General features: G+C 38.6%; 1 long non-coding RNA gene across 1 annotated transcript; it reads left to right on the top strand.

Annotated features, from left to right (window-relative positions):
- Positions 1-5,668: 5,668 nt before the first annotated feature.
- LOC308647618 lies at positions 5,669-17,917 on the top strand. The gene is made up of 3 exons (XR_014021667.1): positions 5,669-5,804; positions 7,659-7,740; positions 17,510-17,917. It is a non-coding gene; the product is annotated as an uncharacterized lncRNA (long non-coding RNA).
- Positions 17,918-22,869: the final 4,952 nt, after the last annotated feature.

Here is a 22,869-nt window from a genome sequence, read left to right as displayed (position 1 = left end):
ATTAAATCAGAAACTTTGCAACTGCTAGAAGAAAATATAAGGTCAACACTCTAACATTTAGGTTCAGGCAATAACTTCCTCAATAAGACACCTAAAAATCAGGAAATAATACCAAGAATTAATAAATGGTATTTAAAGCTTCTGCACAGAAAAGGAAACAATTGTAAATGTGAAAGAGAATCTACACAATGGGAGAAAATCTTTGTCAGCTACTCTTCTGACAGAGAATTAATATCCAGAATATATAAAGAAGGGCTGGGGATGTGGCTCAAGTGGTAGTGTGCTCCCCTGGCATGAGTGCAGCCTGGGTTCGATCCTCAGCACCACATACAAATAAAGATGTTGTGTCTGCCTAGAACTAAAAAATAAACATTAAAAAAAAAGAAATCAGAATATATAAAGAACTCAAAAAACTTAACACCAATAAACCAAATAACCCAATCCATATATGGGCAAATTAACTAAATAGACACTTCTCAAAAGAAGAAATGCAAATGGCCAACAAATATATGGAAAAATGTTCAACATAATTTACAATTAGGTGTGGATGTGTAACCGACGTGATTCTGCAATCTGCATTTGGGGTAAAAATTGGGAGTTCATAACCCACTTCAATCTAATGTATGAAATATGATATGTCAAGAGCTTTATAATGTTGTGAACAACCAATAAAGAAAATTTAAAAAATTTAAAAAAATAATAATTTACAATTAGGGAACTGCAAATCAAAACTATACTGAGATTTCATCTCACTCCAGTTAGCATGGCAGTCATTGAGAATACGAATAATAAATGCTGGAGAGGATGTGGAGAAAAAGGAACACTTTTACACTCTTGGTGAGATTGTTAATTAGTACAACCACTGTGGATATCAGTATGGAAGTTCCTCAAAAGAGTAGGCAGCTATACCTATGACCAGCTATACCACTCCTCAGTATTTATCCTAAAGAACTGAAGTTGGCAAAAAATAGCAATACATGAACACTCATGTTAACAGCAGTACAATTCACAATAGTCAAATTATGGAACCAGCCTAGGTGTCAGTTAATGGATGAAAGGATAAAGCAAATGTGGTATATATGCAAAATGGAGTTTTATTCAGCTATAGATACAAATTTAATTATGTCATTTTCAGGAAAATGGATGGAACTTTAGAGTGTAATATTAAGTGAATTAAGCCAAACTCAGAATGTCAAAGGTTGTATATTGTCCCTCATACGGGGAAACTAGAGAGAAAAAAAGGAGGCTAAAAGTGTTTGTGTGTGCGGGGGCGGGGTTCCATGAAAATAGTAGAGAGACCAGTAGAGTAGAAGAAGGGACCAGGAGAGGAAAGAAGGCGAGGAAGAGGGGAAGATACTGGGGAATGAAATAGAACAAATTATATTGCTATATGTGGTGTGAATGTAAAAATATGTAACAATGAATCTCACTATATTATGTTTAATGTACCAGTAAACATTTATTTTGAAATTGTATCTACAGGATACATACAGATTTTTTTTGGTCATTATTCTGCAATCACTTATAGTAAAACAACTACTTGCGTATAGTTTTCATTGCACTGGGTGTTAATATGTAGTCCATGATTTAAAGTATATTGGAGAGTGTGCGTAGGTTATATGAAATTACAACGCCATTTAGTGTAAAGGACTAGCATCCATGGATTTAGTACATCCATGGGGAGAGGAAGAGGAATCCCTAGAATGGATCCCCTACAGACACTGAAGGGCAACTCTTTTAGTTTGCTTTTTTGCTGCTGTGACTCAAAGACCTGACCAGAACAACTGTAGAGGAGGAAAGGTTTATTGGGGGGGGGGGGTCATGGTTTCAGAGGTCTCTATCCATAGAAGGTGGGCTCCATTCCTTGGGACTGGAGGTAAAGCAGAACACCATGGCAGAAGAGTGTGGCAGAGGAAAGCAGCTTAAAGTCCACTGGCAGGACACAAATACTCCAAAGCCACATCCCCAATGCCCCGCCTTCTCCAGCCACACCTCACCTGCCTCCCCTCAAAGCTCAGTTAATCCTATCAGGGATTAATTCACTGATTAGATTAAGGTTCTAGCAACCTAATTGTTTTCCCTCTGAACCCTCTCAACATTGTCTCACAAGTGAGATTTAGGGGACACCACCTCTAAACCATAACAGCAACTATATGCCTATTTCATTCTCTTCTCCCTTCCCCATCCCCTTGGCTCTTCCTATATACTCCAAGCCTTTCAGTGTACAGACACATGGCACATTGAGATGTTCACACTGCTGCTTTGGGGCAGAACTGTGCTCTTCTTTCTAACTGGCAACTACCTGTACTTAAAAAAAAAAAAGATTCAAGGAGAATCCATAGTCTCCCTTGGTGCAGTATTTATCCTTTCCTAGCCTCACCAACTAAGAATTCCTTCCTACTTTTTTACCCAAATCTCCATTGCTATGTGTATGACCAGTTTTCTCTTGTCCAGTCCTCAACTTTTCATTTACAGAAAGTCTCTTCACTTGCTGGAAACTTTCAGCAAATCTCTTCAGTGTATGTGTGACCTAAGTGGAATGTAATTGGGTTACTTTTATCCCTTTCAGCAGGGATGATGGACGCCAAGCAATTGCCAGCAGGAAGAATTGAGTTGTTAGGAAGCTTTGACAGATCCAGAAGGAACAAATGCTAACAGGTCAGTGACAGTTCTCCTTGCTTGGCTCCCTGCCCAGGCAGAGGTATGTACACTTGGGTGCCAGTTACTGTTCTGCTCCAGATTCTGAGAAAGGCAATATGAATATGCAGGGCTTGGAAGGAGAAAGACAAGAGACACAGTGAGAAGCAGAGACCATAAAGATAATCAGAACCAGGACTGACATCTATCATCAATTTCTTCTCATCATCCCTGCACAGAAATAACTAAATTTACTCAAACTTTCAACATAGGCTAATGCACACAAGGAAGAAGGTCATAAATTGACTTGGATGGTTATCAGTGTCTCTTTGGGGCTTGCTGTTCCCCTACTAACAGCAATGCTTCTCCTTATGTTAAAAAGTATTAGGCCAGCTGGGCATGTGGCATACGCCTGTAATCCTAGCTCCTCCAGAGGTTGAGGCAGGAGAATTTTGAGTTCAAAGCCAGCCTCAGCAACATAGTGAGGCCCTAAGAAAATTAATGAGATCCTGTTTGTAAATGAAATATTAAAAAAGGGATGGGGATATGGCTCAGAGGTTAAGCGCCCCTGCTACCAAAAAAAAAAAAAAAAAAAAAAAAGCATTAGCCCATTTTCACAGCTACTTAGTTAAACACTAAGATTTAAGGAAAAAATTTTTTTCTCACAGTTATAGTGAAATGGTTTTTGGTCTCAGGCAGAAAACACCTACCCTTGTTTTTAATGGCAGGTGTGTGAAGTGGTAAAGTAACTAGGCAGGACTGAGAAACAGACTCATATGGTTCAGTATAGGATGGGGAATGCCCAAGCATGAAGACAGAGAGGAGCAGTGGAGGGATTGCAAGAGAAGACAGTGGGAAAGGTTTATCTGGAGGGCAGGAAGCAGAATGTTTACATGCATGGACAGCCTGGGTTTAAGTCCCAGCTCTGTTTGTTCTTACCAACTGAGTTATCTAAGACAGATATCTAAGACAGATAAGTATCCTGGGACCAAAGTGTGAAATCTCCCAGGGAGATTCTGTACTGTTTTCCTTATTTATCTAATGGACATAATAGGTCCTACTTCAAAGACTTGGAGTCTGAGTGGAATTAATATTAATTTTTTTTAGCCCTGGGAATTGAACCCAGGGCCTTTTACATACTAGGCAAATGCTCTATCTTAAGCTACATCCCTATCCCTTTTTAAAACTTTTATTTTGAGACAGTCTTGCTAAATTGCCCAGGTTGACCTTGAACTTGTTTGTAAACCTCCTGTTTCCACCTCTGGAGTAGTTGGGATTTCAGGTGTGTAGCATCACAACTGACTGATTGATGTTAATAATTATTATTTAAAAAGCATTGGGACACACAAATTTTTATGTTTAAAATACAAAATAAAAACCTTTAAAATTGCAGTTAACAAATCCTAACCTTTGTAAATTTAAGCAGAATTGGACTTTTGCTAGTGCATAGCATGTCTAGGAGGAATAGATGGGTATGCCACAGTGCTGGTTCCCTGAAGACCCACTGGAAAGAGGGGCACAAAACACCTTAGATGCTGCAGCTGGCCACTACTGGGATGTTAGTCCCAGGATGTAGCTACTGGAAACTGGAGGTAGCTACCTCAAGTCTTCCTAGCAGTAATTCTGTAGCACCCTTATTTTCTTGGGCCTCTAGCCCCTGATTCCATGACGAGGGTGGGCTAGGTTAGAGCTGATGTCATAGAGGTGCTGGAGTTTCTCGGGTGGGAGGTAAGCTCTGTTTCACAAGTTTGGGGTTTTTCCAATTATGAAAATGACATTCAGACACTGAGAAATCAGAAAGAATCATAAAAGTACATAGGGCACCAAGGGAAAAGAAATATCAGAATATTAAATGAAAGAACCATCAAATCCACACACAAAGCTAAACAGTTACAGATTATCTATAAATACTTATTGGTCAAATCTGAATGAGATGTTATAAGGTGACAAAAAATGCATAGGAAAGGAAATCAACAGGAATTCCTTAAGAACAGTGAAGGGAAAATATTTTGGTTTTAAACATGTTTACCTTTGTTGGTTTCCCCCTCCATTCTCAGGGTCCTATTCCTGTGTTCCTATGTCCCAGGACACTCACCTCCTGTCACCCTCCTCTCCCACCCCTACTCTGAGCACTGTTTTGCATTCCATTTTTGCTCCTAATCAACTATTGACTCATTTTTTTTGCAAAGGTGTTCACCAATAATTGAGGTGACAGCTGATAAACCATCAAAGTGTGAAATCTCCCAGGAACATTTGCATTTCAAGAGTAAAACAAAGCCTTTAAACTTTAGAGGCATGACAAAAAGTAGGGACATTTCATGGCAGAGAGCTCTTCCTAGTACTCTGTAAAAACACTCTGGCTAAGGCACCTGCCTACAGTGTCAACCCAAATCTCCAAAGAATGCCTTAGTCTGCTTTCTGTTGTTAGAACAGAACATCACCTACTGGATAATTTGGAAAGAAAGGACATTTGTTTTTGACAGTTCTGGAGGCTGAAAAGTTTAAGATCAAGGAGCTGCATCTGGTGAGGGCCTTCTCGCTGTATCATAATATGGCAGAAAGCATCACATGGTGGAAAAGTGTGAAGGAGAGAGAGAGGGCAAGAGGTGACTGAATTCATAACAAACATCCTGAGATCGTGACATTAATCAATTCACGAGGGCAGAACTCTTGTGACCTAATCATCTCTTAAAGGTACCACTTCTTAATATCAAGGTGGCAATTAAATTATAACATCTGTCTCAGAGGGGTCATTCAAACCATAGCAGGACACTTCTTCATGCTGGCTGGCAGCAAATGAGACAGACTCATCCACAGACACAAGGCTTCTGGGGCGTCCCTCCAGTGTCATTGCTTTCTGCCCTCAGAAGACCTGGCCCTCCTTAAAGCCTAGTTCACCTTGTTCTTTCCTCTCAGAGGTTAAAAATAGCATCTCTTCAATGACCTCAATAATTTATAACTCATGAATAAGTCATTTGCCCAGGAGGCTACACTGGGGCTTCTATTTTTACTTATAGTCTCACCAAGCAAAGTGACCTCTCTCAAGGAGCCAACAGTGACACCCGTTGATCTTCTGGCTTCCCAGGGGACGGCCCTGGCAGAGCTTGCAATGCGGAGTCTTTTCTTGATGGCAAAGATGGACGAATAAGTGTCAGTGAGTTCCAAATGTGAGTAACCAAACAAGAACTTAGGGCTATAAGACTTGTTTGCAACTGGTACAGCTGCCCAGAGCCTGGCCCAAGAGGAACACATTCCATAAAGCAGGGCCCGGCTTTCCCTTCTACCCACTTCTTCCCTAAAGTGCCATAAACCTCAACAGAAGAGCTCCCGTGAGCTTGCCCCATCCTCCCAGCCACATGCTTTCCCTTGCTCTTTATATTTTCATTTACCCTGAGCCTTTCCTGTGGTCACTGAGAAAGACTCACCTCAGGTCTCTTGACTCCTAGTTACAAAAGCAAGTTTGATTTTTCCTACCATATTCCCATACCCAAGGTATGTCCTAGTTCCCCTTTCCTCAACCATCTATAGGTTTTCCTGTCCTAGTGTTTTGGTGACTGACACCTCTAGGCCCAGCCTCTAAGAGACCTTCTCCCTCTTTTTATTAACTTGTACCCATAACCTTCTATAATGTTTGTATAACACTGAACTTTCTCAATGTGCAGCTACATTAAACCCTTTCATCATGACCTCATATCCCATGATTCACAAAATCACCAATTAATTCTTACCATGGGCTTCTGGAAAAATATTCCTTTGAACTTTACTTCCTTACTTCCAACAGAAAAAAATACAGACAGTCCTCATCTTAAAATGGTTCCATTTATTTATTTTTTTTTAATGGTGGCATGAAAGCTATATGTACTCATGGAAAGTTAACCTTATGTTAATCATGAGAGCCCATAAAGCCAATCTGGTTTTCTCTTTCAATACAGCATTTAATCATTTTCATGAGATATTCAACACTTTATAATAAAATTGGCTTTGTGTTAGATGATTTTGCCTGGCTGCAGGCTAATATGAGTGTTCTGAGCATGTTTAAGGTAGATGAGGCTAATCGTGGTGCTCAGTAGAGTGGGTGTACTAAATGCATTTTTGACTTAACAATATTTTCACCTTACGTTGGGTTTATTAGGACATAGCCCCATCACAGGTTGGGGAGTATCTGTACATATTTCAGAAAGTGAGAAATTTGTACTATTGTCTTACTGCTCATGGTTTCTCTTCTATAAAATACACCATATTTCGAAAATCTCACATTTAATGAAGGCATTATGTGGCAGGTGTGTACTATTAATGCTTTATTGAAGTGGCTCATTTACTTTACTCTGAGATCCTTCCAGATAATGTTACTTTTGTTGTTTTCCACATGAGAAAACTAAGGCACAGTAACTTGTCCATAGTCCCAGGCAGAATTTGAATCTAGGAAATCTCCAGAAACTATTATCACTCAACTCTCAGAATCTAAGATGCTGACCTGTTCTCCTCTTAGTCCATAAGAACTTAAGTGCCCTAGGAAACAAGATGGTTTCCATCCACTCACATCCTTCTGCCAATTTAAGTCAGGATTAGCAGCAATGAATGCCTTTAACTGAGAGCTTCCTGGTCTAAAATTCTTAAAATATTGCTCTGGGCCTCATTGATCTAGGGCACCCTCTGTGGTCCATTCTAACTGTTTGAAATAATTTTTATGCCTGTTCATAATTACAAGTTTTAATAATATCAACACCATCCACCAAGTTTCTTTGAAACTGGAGTTTTTCAGAGGGAGTTGTTCAGGAGAATCTATTTAGCTTCTAGTTTTGACTCACAAGTATATTTGAATAGTCCTGATCACAAAGATAATCCCTGCTAGAGTTTCTCACAGAAGTGTAGTTCGTTGATTCATTCCTGTGTATTTAAATAGTGCCTGCTATGAGCTAAATGCTGGATTGAATAATTTTAAAGATTCCTTCTGATTTTGAGAATTTATAATGCCAAGAGAAAGTTGAAGTGGGCATACATGAATTCATTGGGTTTTGTAGGAAGGAGACAAGAAGGGACATCTTTCCATATCCTGTTGGTGAAGGACAACAGTAGGAACAATGGTGACTTGTGCTGCATTAGGTGAGTAGATCTGTCCAGGAGAGAAAAGGCAGCTCTCTAGAAAAACATGATAAATGGTTGGTGGGTAAATTGGGTCAGTCATTGGATGCAAAAGAATTCAAAGTTTGTGTTAAAGAAAGAAAACCATTGTCATGATCCTGAGTTGGGGGACACAATGAAGAGTGTAGCTTTCTTAGGGTAAGCAATCAGTGGTCATCACCAGCAAAAGTGAAACTTCCTTCTCATTATACAGGCAATTTAAAGAAAATAAACATTTTTAATTAGAGTTGAAAAGTAACCTCCCCTGTGGCCTAGAAACAGGAACACAAGGCACTTCTCTCCCCATTCACAGTTCTTTTTCTCTAATTCTCATCTCTCAGATCCACAATGTGGGTTGCCAGATGTTCCAAAGGTTGTTAATGAGATGCAGCTATAATGTATTCAGTTCATAGCCTTTGCTACAAACCAAGCTCCTGTCCTCACCTGTTGCATTTTTGGGGGCCCACAGGGACTGCATGATGACATCTGAGGTGTGCAAGGGGAAGGTAGTTCTCACCCAGGTGGCTCATCCCTCCTCACAGGACCTTTGGGAATGGAGGGGACATGGCCTCTCCCTGATATAAAGTCAGAATGAGCAAGGAAGAACGACTGAGGAAGGAGACAAATGGTTTAAGGACAGAAGTAGTTTGGAAACCAGGAAGGGAAGAGTGACAAGTCTTAATTACACAAAGGGCACCTGAAAAAAAGAGTAGCCAGAATTTCTGTTCAACTTCAGAGGAGAAATAAGCAGACTTAGAAGGCAAGAGGACAGTGATGTCTTCATAGATCAACTTACTTCTTTTTTTTTTTAAAGAGAGAGTGAGAGAGAGAGAGAGAGAGAGAGAGAGAGAGAGAGAGAGAGAGAGAGAGAGAGAGAATTTTTAATATTTATTTTTTAGTTCTCGGCGGACACAACATCTTTGTTTGTATGTGGTGCTGAGGATCGAACCCGGGCCGCACGCATGCCAGGCGAGCGCGCTACCACTTGAGCCACATCCTCAGCCCTAACTTACTTCTTAATCATGGTAATCAGGACATCCAACATGACTCTAGGATACCAGAATATGCTACCCCAAAGTATACCTTTTAGCATAAGGATTATTTTGAGTCAATCGTTTTTTAGCAATTGAAGACACAGCTGAAGCTCCGAAAACACAGCAGAAGTGATACATTTTTATAAGAAAAATTTGCATCTGTAAAAGGAATCTTACTTGTAAGGGTGTCTCCTTTTCTCGCCAGGAAAAGAGGAATGACAAACTAGAAGGCACAAAATTAAATCTTCAAAATGAATCTTTCTTTTGTTTACCGTCTTTTCCTGGCTGTCTCCCCACACCTTTCTTTCTTGGTTTCAGCAAAGGATAATGTTTAAGCCTTAAGTCAAAGCCACTTCTTCCAGGGTTACTCTTAGATATTTGCTGTGAGATTTCTCTGCATATCTCCTGTTTGTATAGGAGGGGAACAAGCCATTAAACTTTTGTTTGTTTTTCTCAATCTGTATTTTGTTTCCTGGACATCCTAGCTAAGAACCATGGAGCTTATAGTGAAAACTTTTATTATCAAGGACTGTTAACAGGTTAGACTACCTAAGGAGGATGTGTGGTTGTGAAATCAGCCTCTGAAAGTCTATGGCATAGTTCCAACTTGCATTTGCCTGGGAGTGAGCCAATAAAAGACTTGTCGAAAGACAGAAGGGGGTACTAGATCACCTTTGCAGGTATTTCCTAATCAAGTAATTATGTCTTTTTCTTTTTAGTTGAATTAAATGAATTTAGTCCAACTTCCTTGGAAATGTTGAGGACCTGGGGAGGTTTTTGTGTGAGCCCGTGCTCTTTTCCCTTTTCTTATTCCCTGCGTTTGAGATTCCCAAGCGCATGTCTCCCTCGAAAAATCCATGCTGACAGCTCCAGGCCTCAAGAAATCTGCCCTTTCTCCATCTCATGCAAGAGTACAGTCCTTGCCACACATCTGAGCAGTTGAATGGAAACGGTTTAGCATTCTTTATTGCTGATCAAGTAATTGTTTTTTAATCCCAATTTCTCACCCATTCAAAAAAGCAGAAGTGATGATCTATGTTTTATCCTTTTCTTGTAGAGTTATGTATAAGATACTGTGGTCTAATAAATTTTTACTGGTTGAGAGCAAAACAACAAATAACAAACAAATTATATGTGGGATTTAATACTTACTAAGCATCCACCATGTGTGAGATGCATTAAAACCTTTGTTTAGCAATGCTTTTGAACACCAGGGTTTTTCAAAACAATCTCTAGGATGAATTTTAATATTTTGCTGACCAAGTGTTTTGACACAGGTATTTTTGGTTTTACTTAAGACATGATCACATTCAAACTATATAATAACTGAATTCCTGCATGCTGTTAAGAATTGGGGAAGACATTTTATCTGAAAAATGAGCAGAAGAAATCTTGACTGGAAAAGCTAATACAGAGAAATTGCATATACTATGCATGCTAATATTGCTGTCCTGACCTTGGCTGTTAGGCAAATAAAGGAAGACTGGTAGAACCCAAGAGAATGACACAAATGTTGGCTTTGGACCAACGGTCAAGTGTATGCAGTATGAGATGCTTTGTTGTTTGGGAAAAATCAGACCAGACACATTTGGTGCCAAACTGTCATATAGTACCAAGGATCTAAGGACAGATTCTTAGAAATGATGTTTCTACAGTGAAGAAAAAAAACATTTTGACTGTTGCTTAGAAACGATGACCAACTTAAGCTTTGATTGATAATGTTAAGGATTAGCTAGTGTATATAATTCTTGATTTTTAAATTTTTTTCTCCTTAGATATCATCTTTTGTAAATATTGCATTTTATTTTTTTAAGAGAGAGAAAGAGAGAATTTTTTAATATTTATTTTTTAGTTTTCAGTGGACACAACATCTTTATTATATTTTTATATGGTGCTGAGGATTGAACCCAGCGCCCCGCGCACGCTAGGCAAGCGCGCTACGGCTTGAGCCACATCCCCAGCCCTATATATTGCATTTTAAAATTTTCATATTTGTTTAAAGAAAAAAGAATGATTACAGATGGTTCCCCACTTAGGATGGTTCAGCTGTGACTTTTTTACTTCAGTGGTGTGAAAGCAATGCATCCTCAGTAGAAAACCATACTTTGGATTTTGAATTTTGATAATTTCCTGGGCCAGTGATAAAACCATAAGTCACTCTCCTGTGATGCTGGGCAGAGGTAGCAAACCCCAACTCTCAAAAGATCAGCCACTTGATCTCCAGGGTAAAAGAAGGACATACTACTGTACTGTTTAGCTAAGCTATGATGTTCTACAGTTAGGTGTATTGAATTCATTTTCAACATAGATTAACTTACAATGGCTTGTCAGGATGTAACTCTTTTATCAGTCAAACAGCATCTGTATTGAGCAGAACAGTATGGCCATCTCTCCATTAACCTTGTTCACAAAGCAGGAATCTGGATAATGAGGTGAAGACTTCATAACCAAACCATAATCACTGTTTTGTTAGTGAGGATTTTTAGCTTACCTTAATTGCAGTCAAAGAACCTCAGAAAGGCTAAGCCTACAGCAACAGGACTATAAAACATTCTAGTTTCACATCATAAATGGATTACAATTACATGATGAATTAGATTGCAATCAAACAGCCAACAATGACAGGACATACTTTTGTCTTCAATGACTCAGGGACCCTTAAGAATCCCACAGTGACCTGGGATTATGCTTAAGAAACTCTGCTTTGATCCATAAGATTCTGGACATCTGAAAAGTGGACGTTTGAATTTTCTGGTTATTTGGACATAATTATAGTCTCATCATATATCACAAAGTCAACAAGAAGTAGAATTTAAATATCTTGCAGGCTTCTTCTATTTCCCAGGAAATAAAATTTAGCTATCCTTGGAAGTCTTTGTGCTTTAAAAAAAAAACAAAACACTTTTTTTATTATATAATGACAACTGTAATTACATTTGAGTCTTTCCCAACTATTTTATCAGAACTTCCCAAACCTTTTCACACCCTAGCCCACATGAAAATTGATCATATATGAATAGTACCCAGGAAAAAAATGGAGCAGGCTGTTGGGGCTCTGGCCCTCCAGAGCCCCTTCTTGCTGGCTCAAGGAATGAGAACTACCTACTTTGTATGTGTGTGCTCACCTGGAGTCCATCTGGGATACTGGGAAGGGAAGCTCTGTCCCTTTAGAACCACTTCACTTGTGGTGGTCTTCTAACTCTCATGAAAACATCTTTTCCATGTTCTCCTGAGGGAAGGACTTCAGGAGTTGAAGACAGATGAGCAGCCTCATGGGAAGGCAGAGTTGGCACACATTCCCTAGTGGAGTGAGCAGAAACACTTGGTTGTGGGCAATGGGAGCTGTTGTCCTCAGGGAATTTTGCTGATAGTATGAGAGTGGGGCATGATGTCACAGGAAGCCTGGCTTGGCCAGCGCAGCATGGTGTCCAAGGCAGCTGATCTGTTCATCCAGATTGAAAAGATTTCTCCTCCTGCTGCTCTCCCATCCTCCCCTTCTCCCTGCCAGTCTGAGTGATAATTGTAAAGCCATGAAGTTCCTTTCAGAAGCAGGCCATGGAAGCCAGGACTGGGTGTTTTCATTGCTGGCATGTTGCAATTATCACTGAGGATAGCTCCGATGACAGCATAATACATGTGGTGTTTTGTGCTAAAAAAGTCAATGCCAGTGGCTGAAAGAGCAAAACTTCCCAGAGCGGTCTCAAACATGACATTCCATCCTCATGGCTCCCAATGCATCCTCACTTTTCTTCACCATGGAGATTATGCCTACAACAGTGCCTTGACCCAGTCCTTGGGAAACCATGAAAAAAGAATATCCTTCTCTGTTCAGTAACTCTTTGGCTTTCAACAAAGTGCTAAGGGGATGCTTTGTAAAGTGTCTGGGTCAAAGTTCAGAATTTAAATTTGTCTTAACTTGAAAGGAAAATGTCAGCCTCAGAATAGAACTTAAAAAAAAAAAAGTATGAATCCTAAGTACATTTCCTGTGTGACTTTAGGAATTTTAATTCTCTGACCCTTGACATTAAAAGAAACAAAGTATAATACTCACTTCACAAACTTGTTAGAATTACATGTCTAAGTAAAACATTTAGCACAAATATCCAATGTAAATGCTGTAAACAGTAGGTTTGCTATTACTATATCTTAGTTATTATTATATATACCAATCATTTTTTAAGAAAGGAAACTCTTAGAAGAATATTATTCTATATGCTTGCTAAATCTGATATTGTATTATACACATTTTATTAGAATATATACTTGCTACATTTTTTAATACTAACCAAATCTTATGATTATCATATAGATAATTAGAATTTTGATGCCAGTCATAACCTTCTCAGAAATCTTAATATGTCATGTTGGTGAGAGAGTGGAACAAATAAACCCAAACAAGAAAATGACAATTTGGAGAAGTTTCCCCTCATCCATAGCAATCTGTAAACTTGAAAATTCCTTCAAGATGCCAGGAAGTGTTATTATTCTCATTAGAAGAGTTTAAAACAATAAATATATGGTATTTAATATTGACATACATATTAAATATATGCACTATAGCTTAGCTTTATATAGCAGTGAGCTATCTAAAATAATTTAGCTTTTCACATTTCACAACTATTTTTATTTATTTAATCATGAATTGCCAACCTTAAAAGACTTTTCCTTATTCATTATTCAACGTCAAATAGCGTCTTTTCACTTTGATGTAAGTTATTAATTCATAGACCACTTTTACCTTAAGTCATTGGGTAACAAAATGTAATTCTAGAAGTAGATTTTGAAGATAAGCAGCTTAAGCAGGAGAATATTAAAATCAGCTTTAATTTTTACTCAAAATTTCATTCAAAGAAAACAATGAAAACAATCACTGCTAAACAGAAAAATACCTTCTTCACAGTCATATTCGATTACTAAGTTTTCATTAAGTAGTGTAATTTCTTCAACATACTGACAATGAGTGGATGCCTAAATGTGCAGGCTGATATAAATGGAAGACTCAAAATTTATTTAGAAATCACAGAGCAGCAGATTTCCTGTTACAGACTCAGAATATACACTCAGGATTAGAATGCAAGAAACTGAGAGACCAGGTTCACATTATCTCTCCAAATTATCCTTTGTAAAAGAACGATTTCACGGATTTTCATTCATTATTAATAATTCTCCTCAAGCAGTATGAAGATTCCTCAGAAAACTCAGAATGGAACCACCATTTGTCCCAGCTATCCCACTCCTCTGTTTATACCCAAAGGACTTTAAATCAGCATTCTACAGTTATGCAGCCATGTCAATGTTTATAGCAGCTCATTTCACAATAGCCAAGCTATGAACAACCTAGGTATCCTTCAATAGATGAATGGATAAAGAAAATATGGTAAATATATTCATTGGAATATTACTCAACTTTAAAGAACAATGAAATTATGGCATTTGCCCGTAAATGGATAGAGTTGGAGTGAAATAAACCAATCCCCAAAAACTAAAGGCCAAATGCTTTCTCTAATATATGGGTGCTAATTCACAATAAGGAAGGTAGGAAACTAGGGAAGAATAGAATTACCTTGGATTAGGTAGAGTTATGGAGGGGATATGGGGATAGGAAGGATAATAGAATGAACAGACATTATTACTTTATGTATTTATGTGACTGCATAGCCAATGTGATTCTACAACATGTATAATCACAAAAATGAGAAATTATACCCCATCTATGTATGACATATCAAAGTGCATAAATGCATTCTTCTCTCATGTATAACTAATTAAAACAAATTTAAAAATTAAAAAAATAATAATAATACTTCTCCTCTTCCTCCTCCTCCTGCTCTTCCTACTTTGGACTTCTCCTCATTATTATTATTATTAATGAAGAACACTGAGGTAGTAAAAACAATAAAAACAGGACCCTAGCAATCATCTTGTCCATCCTCATACTTTGACAAATAAGCAGCAGTGAAGCCTAGTGATTATGAGTGGAGCTCAGGAGTCTATCTGCCTGATGTTCAAGTCTAGGCTCAGCCACTTTCCACCCGTGTGACCTGTGGATATGGGATTTACTTAGCTGCACTTTAGTTTTCTGAACTATAAAATCAAAGTTGCAGGCTAATGAAAGGATTCATAGTATTGGGTTATTATGAGAGGCAAACAAGGTCATGCATAAGCCTTAGGTGGTTTTGCAAATGGGAGCACCAAGGCTGTGAGAAGTTGGTGAATTTGTGTGAAGCTCCTCAGCTTGTTGGCAGTGGAGTCCAAGTCTTCTCCTTCCAGTTTAAGACTTCATATTCTATAAGTGAATAGTATGGTATGGAGATAGATCCTTTGTGCCTAAATATCATCCACTCCTAACTTCTGGGGTAATATAAAACTGACATCTATGGAGGATCATCTGGCCCCACTCAGTTCACATGCTTCAGTTTTACTTGTGGGAAGTGAGGTGATATCATTCAACACAGGCCTGGCAATTCCCCTCCCCCACCACAAGTTTGGTTCAGGGAGGGGCCTGAAATCAGCCAATGAGATGCCATCCAGAATGTTGCTGGAACCAGTGGGAAACAGAAGTCCTTTTCTTTGGTGATACAATTATTAAGATGTTCAGAGACCCTGGTGGCCATCTTGCTGTTAAGAAGGTAAAGCCTAGGACTAGGGATGTAGTTCAGTGGTAGAGAGCTTGCTTTAGTTCACGAGAGGCCCTGGTTCCATTCCCAACACCACACACACACACACACACACATCATATACATACACACACACACACACACACACACACACACACACAAACGGTAGAAAGGGAAAGCTAGTTCATAAGTGGAAAGAAAAATATTCCTGATGGTGTCACCTGTGTGCTTAGGTTGAGCCACATCTAAAGGTAGGGAAGATTGATCTTGGGCATTTCTGCTAGCTCAGGCAATGAAGTGGCTTCTGCTAATAGCATTGAAGGAGCTCTGACCTACACAGGCATTTAAAAAATATATCACACAGTAATCTCCTCAAGAACCAGCATTTCTTGGTAGGAAAATACTCTGGAATGCAAATAATTCTGTTACACCATGAGAGCAATGTAGACAGTCCTCTCTACTTTGTGATATTCTTATATTGTCTTGCTCAGGTGAATAATATTGGGAAGGCAGTATAGGGTGGACCCTGAATTCAGACCTGAGTTGGAATTCCAGCCCTTCTCCAAGTTGGCTTCTTTCTCTTTGGCTGTTTAGTCTCTCAAGTCTTAGTTACTTTATATGAACATATTTATTTTAAGGATTCAATAAGATAGTGCATGCAAATACCTCAGTATTAAGAGGATAATAATAATAATAATTACCAACATTTATGATGTTTACTAGGTGCTGGATTCTGCCAAACACCATAAATGAGAGAGAGATTATTTATCCTCATAACAATCTCCTTTTGCATTTTTGAGGAAACAGACAGAAGTGTGAAGTAGTTTACACAATCAAAACAGCTAGTAAGAGTTAGAGCCAGAAGTCTTATTTCAGAAGCCAAGCTCATTACTGCTCTGTGAAATTGCCTCTTCTCTTATCCAGTAAAAAATTAGATTGTCAGGTTGGTGCTACTGATACAAGTTCAAAAGTTGACTTAAATTCTGAAGCAGTGATTTTTAGACCCAAAGATTCAAGGATGAATAGGCCATAAGCCCCTCTCTGGAGGAATTCATAATATTGCCAGGAGTAGAGTTGAGCCAGAAGAAATAAGTATTGTTTTTGGAAAGTTATTGTAAACCCTCTGAGTTTTGATGTGCTGTAAAATGGTTTTATCCACATCCCGGGGTTTTGTAAGGTTAACAGAGATCATTATGAGAAGCACTTGGCAAGTCTTCAGGGGATGCTCATCATCATTATAAATGTCATTACCAACAATGCCGATGCAAACTAGTGGATCACAGTCCAAAATTTAGGAATATTCATGAAATTTGGCTTTCATCAGTGATTTTTTTTTGCAAACAGATCTTGTTCTAGTGTTTAAAGACAAAAAGAAAAATACTAAATAAAAAATCTGCAACCTGAGCAGATTAATTTGCTACCTCTTAACAGCAAGCAAAATACTCCCAGGAAGAGCTTCACATGCAGACTGAAGAGAATTGTGCACAACTGTCCATCTCTCCTCTGTCCCCACATCCCTGAAGTGGATGCACCACATGGAGCTCTGAGAAATCACACAGAAAAGGGGCAGAGTTTTAGTACAGAGCAGCAGCTCAGCAACTAAAGACCAACTCTGCTCCCTCGTACAGCTCTTTCTAGGCAGAGTTCTCTCGTCTCCCCACTTGTGCCTAAGCGGTCATTTTTAGGCTCTCCCATTTCAGTGAAGTGGTCTCTTCTGGTGTCCATTGCCCCACTTCACTTTCCCCATCAACCTCTCCCAGGTGGCATGTTCACAGACTCCCTCCCCTTGCAGTGGGATCACTGTCCTCCTCTCCTCTCCTTCTTACCACCTCCACCCAACAGCAGAAGAGCAAGAGGAAGTACCTTGAAACCCCACTGTGACAGGCAAACCTCTCCTGATGAGCGCTGTTAGGGACAAAGCCCTGCCTGGCAGTTACAGTGTAAGGACTCTCTGGGTCCTTTTGGATGGAGCAGAAAGGACCACTGGAGCCACATTCCCTGCAGTGTGCAGCATCAAACCAGACTGATGGAAAGGGGGGAATGGAGTCCACTTGTTTTCAAGGTCTGACATTTTTGTATTCTCTTTTCCCTTCTCCTAAGACTCAGTGTCGGCTTCTGGCCTTGTGCTCCATCCAAGAACCGGATCACAACTCCCCTGCACACAAGACCAAGAACAGAAAGGGCACAGTCTTAAAATTGGCGCTGTTCCTGCTTCTCTTGCTCATATATCATGGGAAAACAAATTTCATGGCCTGTCTTGCTTGTCTTCAAAATTTACAAGCACATTATCAGTAATAATAAATAACATAAATAAATAAAAGTGCCCTAACCAACCATGTACTACTGGACAGCAAAAGTCAAGTTTTCATATCTGTTATCTCCTGCTATTTTTTTTTAAATCTTTAGTTTTGGTATAAAGATAGGAATGGAGATTCTGAGAAACTTTATCATTGATTCTTTTTGTTGTAAAGTTGTATGCTCATTACCAAAAATATATCAGATATTACCAAAAAGACTGTACAAATAATCCTATCAGTGTTGAAATTTTCAAACATTCAGTACAAATTTAACATATTGCCCAAAGAAATAATTTTTCTATAGCCTGCTTTTTATAAAGATATTCACAGCATCTTGCAATGTTAGAACATATAGATCTTTTTAACCTTTTAAAAAATTCTTCCTTAGTATTCCATAATATGGAGGTAGTTCATTTAGCCAGTTCCTTATTGGTGGATATTTAGATTGTTTCCAAAAGTTTAGCAATGAACAATTCATCTATACATCTTTGACCAGCTGTTTTATTATTTTATTAGAAGGTATTCTTAGGAGGATCAAAGCATATTTTGCACTTTTATATGCCTTTATTAATTATAACTAAATTATCTTCCAGAAAAATTTTAAAGTAATAGAATTGCTTTCCACTTTTGCATAAACCAAGGCACAGAGAGGTTCAATGGCTTGCTGAAGGTAATTTCATTATTCACTGTGGTGCCACAGATACATCTGAAAAATCATAAGTGGAACTGGGGAGATCTACCGAAATCACAAAATCCAAATCTTCTAATTTCATAGGCAAATCTAGGAAGAAGGGTATCTGAATCTTGAACCCAGGGTCTCTCTCCGTCTCTAGTGCTTCCTGGAGTTGGAGGATGGTATCCGCAATTTGACATGGAGCCCTCCTGCCAATACAATGCTCTAAGCTTCAGATTTTCTTTCATAATTTTATATTTTTCTGGTAATCAGCCCTTTATACCACATATTTTAAAAACCCACCAGGTAAACCATAGGTATAAACAGAATCTTAAGTCTAGTATCTGAGACCATTCTTCTTTTCTCTTTTTAAGTTGGAAATGGTTTTCTTTAAGTCCTTTGCAGACCTAGGATTCAGCGATGCTCTTTAAACATCTTTAGAATCCTGTGTGGTTAGCAGCTGGTGCTCCCTGGTGACCACTAGGCGTCAGACTTTCCCATCTCTCCTTATTGTGCTGTGTGCTCAGTAATCAACTCATTTGCTCAGGGTCATGAGCTCTTTATCTAAGGGGCTTGCTTCCTTGTCATCATATGAAGATGGTCATTATGATGCAGAACTCTAGCAGATTTGAACAGCAACGATTAAGTCTGAATGTCTCGTAGTGACTAGCTTTTCAACAGAGGTCTTCATTGCAAAACTCAGACCTTAAAATGAAGGGGGAGGTAGAAAGATCAATAACCATGCCTTTCATCATTCTCAAGTAAAGCCACAGGATGCTAATTCTTGTTACCATATTGCATAGATAATAAAGTGCTGGTGTGGGCAGCTCTAAACACTAATCCTCATTATTTTAAGGGCAATTTAAATGCTAAAGTTGTCAATTGAAGACTTTGAATTTCATATGTCAAGTGGGTTGAAACAGAGCAGCACATCATCAACTATTTACTCAGTGTCCACTGCATATAGGGCACAGCATTCTAAGTCAAAAAAGGGGGTATTTTTATTCATTCAGTTGATCAAGTACTCAACAAGTATCTGTTGAATACCTGGTAAGGACTGGAAATCCATGATGAAGAAAATGACATAAGATTAATACACCAGCAATATGGTTCATGCAATACAAGGGCACTTTCACACCACACCAGTTTAGATGCTTAAAACTTCCTGCCTTAGAAGAGGCTATCTAGAAGAGATTAGAGATCAGTCCCATGTCTCCTAACCAAAGTGATTCTTATGTAGCAACCCACGTCACATCACCTTTTTGGAGGACCTTTATGTCACAGCCTTATCACTTCCTCACTTCCCTCTCTCCCTCCCAGAATTGTCCTTGAGAGAAGGAGACAGATTGCAGCATCACATTGGTTATCTGTATACGGGGTAAAAATGGGAGTCCATAACCCACTTGAATCAAATGTATGAAATATGATATGTCAAGAGCTATGTAATGTTTTGAACAACCAATAATAAAAATTAAAAAAGAAAAAAAGATACAAACAGTAACCTCATCACAGACCTAGGGGAACTGAAACCAAGAAAAGTAGGAGACGTTTTCTCAAATCTCATGTAAGTACAGAGCCCAAACCACAATTCTAGATTCTGTGAACTGTATCAGGGCATCCCAGGAGAATGGTTTTCAGTCAAGACATGTGTAATAACACTAAGTAGAGTGCAGGAACAATTATTAGGAGACTGATGGATAAGAACAGAAAGCTTCATTTTGTATACCAATTTCCTTGAAACCCAGTATCCTCATCCCAGAGACATCTTCTCACCTTCCTTTCCTGGAGAAAGAGATAACATCCCTTGACAGGCACTGACTCACTTGGGCAAATACATCGACTATGATCTCCCACAGCATATGTCAAGTTTTCACAGAATTGTTCTGACCAAAACAGCCCATGCCCTGTAGCTGAGATTCACTCTAATCTACTTCAATTTGTCCAAGCAATCACAATTACCAGACTGTGTCTCCCCAAAGAAAAAGTATGTGTTTCCCATTTGGTTATTTTGAACTTTGCTTAACACTTCCAGAATATTTTTTTAAATGTCTCTCTAAGATATAGCTATAAAACAATGAGACAGACTTCGTAAGACTTGCAAGAAAATAATTTTTATCTGAGATATATCAACCTTTCTGTTTCTTCTTTACAGAAGAAGATGCACAAACAATACGGTCCTCACTAACTTATCTTTACCAACACCACCCAAATAGTATTAATGAAAGACCTATTTGTGCATAGTACAGATTGTAAATAAGGACCATTCAGAGTAACTGAAGTTTAATTTATCTACTTAATTCACACAAACACAGAATATTTGTCTCTTTTGTCCTTCCTCAATAAAAGGAATGTGTCTCACAACCTAACATTGCATCCATCTGCCTTGATACTAGCTTATGTAGCATCTGGTGGGGCCTCATGTCTAGATAGTATCAGGTAATAATCTGGGTTCTTTGGACATACCCACCTGGGAAATTAAATTGAAGGAGAAAGGTTAATCTAAGAAGAGAGAAAAAAGAAATGCTCATTCCCTGTAAAATCAATCTTCTCATTATCACTAGATGCCACAAATTTACACAACTGAAGAAATGTTAACTATGAAAACTGGATACACCCACAGTAATGAAATAAAGGTGTGATCTACATTAAAGTGCTGCAGATGAACTCTACCTTAGTGACTTACAAGCAACTCCTTCTGCATATCTAGACCTCTGCATAATTTTTATAAACTTGTCAAATATGAGCAGTCTTTTTTTTTGATATATGTCATAAGTTCTTTTTTGAGCAAAAATAACAGGAAAGTGAAAATTCATGAAAAGAAACATAAAACAGCCTAGGCCTACTGGCAACAATAATCTTCCCTTTGTGATAAGTGTATTCTCCTTCATCTCACCATGAATGCACACTTTAAATAAATTGGAATTGCTCTTTTCTCAGTACTTTACTCTAAATTGTTTTTTTTAAAGAAAAGTATTATTTCTAAAGTAAACAAGCAAACACAATTGCACCCACAAGAACAATAGCACCAACAATTAGTATATTCCTAGTTTCTGAGTCTCAGGCCTCTCTTTTCAGGTAGTGTTGCCAGACTCCCTCTTCCTAAGAAATGCTCAGAGTAGCCCTGAGAGCCGCACTTATTTTCTTTACCCCAGTACATAAAAAGGGAAGTGACATCAGGGCAGCCTCACCTAACAGTCTTGCACCCGGGCTCTGGCTCCCTCAGGTCAGTTTAGCTCTTGCCACGTGAGTCATCTGAAAAATTGAACTGGGCAGCTCAGCTCTTAAATAGCCACTGCACTCCTGTGATGATATTTTTTGAATAAGAAACCACACTAGTTTCAACTGAAAAAGAAGACATTCACATTTACTTTAAAGCAAGGACAAGGGACCAGCTTCTGAGGGCATAAGAAAAGAGCAGTCTGGGAGACAGATGGTTTGTTGTTGTTGTTGTTGTTGTTGTTTTAGTTTCATTAGTGCATTTTAATTATACAGAATAACAGTTTCACTGTGGCATTTTCATACAGTCATATTATATACTTTGATCTTATTCATGCCCATTGCCCTCCCTTGTCCTCCCCTCCCCTTCCTCTTCTCTAATAGTCTCCCAGGTAGGTTCTTTAAAAGTGTGAGCATTGAGATAGACGTAACCCTTAGTTTCTCAGCTACCAACCCATCAGTATACTTGGAGTTATGAAAGGTCTGCAGAGGGGAGCTTTTATTCTTATTTGGGACACAAAGATTATTTGGAACAGGAGTTTCCAAAATATGCTTCTACCTGGTACCCCACATTGGCTACATCTTCCCTTCCTCTATTGGAAAGCTAAGAATGAACGTTTGTGAATTTATTAAGTACCTAGCAATCAATTAACTAATAAAAAATAATGAGATAAATTATTTTGTATGAGAGTCCCTTCATTACCCTTGGATAATGTTTATTAAGTGTTTCCCAGGTGTTTGGGGAAGGTTATTCACTCATTCTGGTTTCAGCAGACAGTGCCATAACTAAACGCTCAGTACAGCTCTGCACTCATTGCCATGGTAGACATAAAGGTCTATAGCCTGTGGGGACACTGCAGTCTCGCACAGACTACAGTGCACTTATGTAATATCTACTGTTCAAAACAATATCAGAGCACAGCCAATTAGGTGATAAAGACTGTGTGAAATTTGTGGGGAATCTGCAAGTGGGCATAGCAAGATGTTCTACTGAGATGAGGTTATCTTTGGAGGAAGGAGGTATGAATAATTTTTGTTTTCATTAGGTTTCATTTTTTAAAATTTCTCCAAGGAATATGTAGTATCTGTGTAAGTTATATTTTAAAGCTCAAATAAAAAACCAAAGAATTTGGATAAGAGAGTGCTTCCTTATAGCTAGGGCAACCAGGAGGGTTTTGTGAAGAAGGGGCATGTGAACTCAGTGATGACTTCAAAGATTGCAGAAGGTGGAAAGGGAATGGGAAATTAGGTTCCCAATTTGTATCGGGAAACTG

This window comes from Spermophilus citellus, assembly GCF_964194105.1.
Source record: "Spermophilus citellus genome assembly, chromosome: 4".
Taxonomy (NCBI): domain Eukaryota; kingdom Metazoa; phylum Chordata; class Mammalia; order Rodentia; family Sciuridae; genus Spermophilus; species Spermophilus citellus.
Note: the sequence above shows the minus strand (reverse complement) of the source record. Positions and strands in the feature narration are given on the sequence as shown.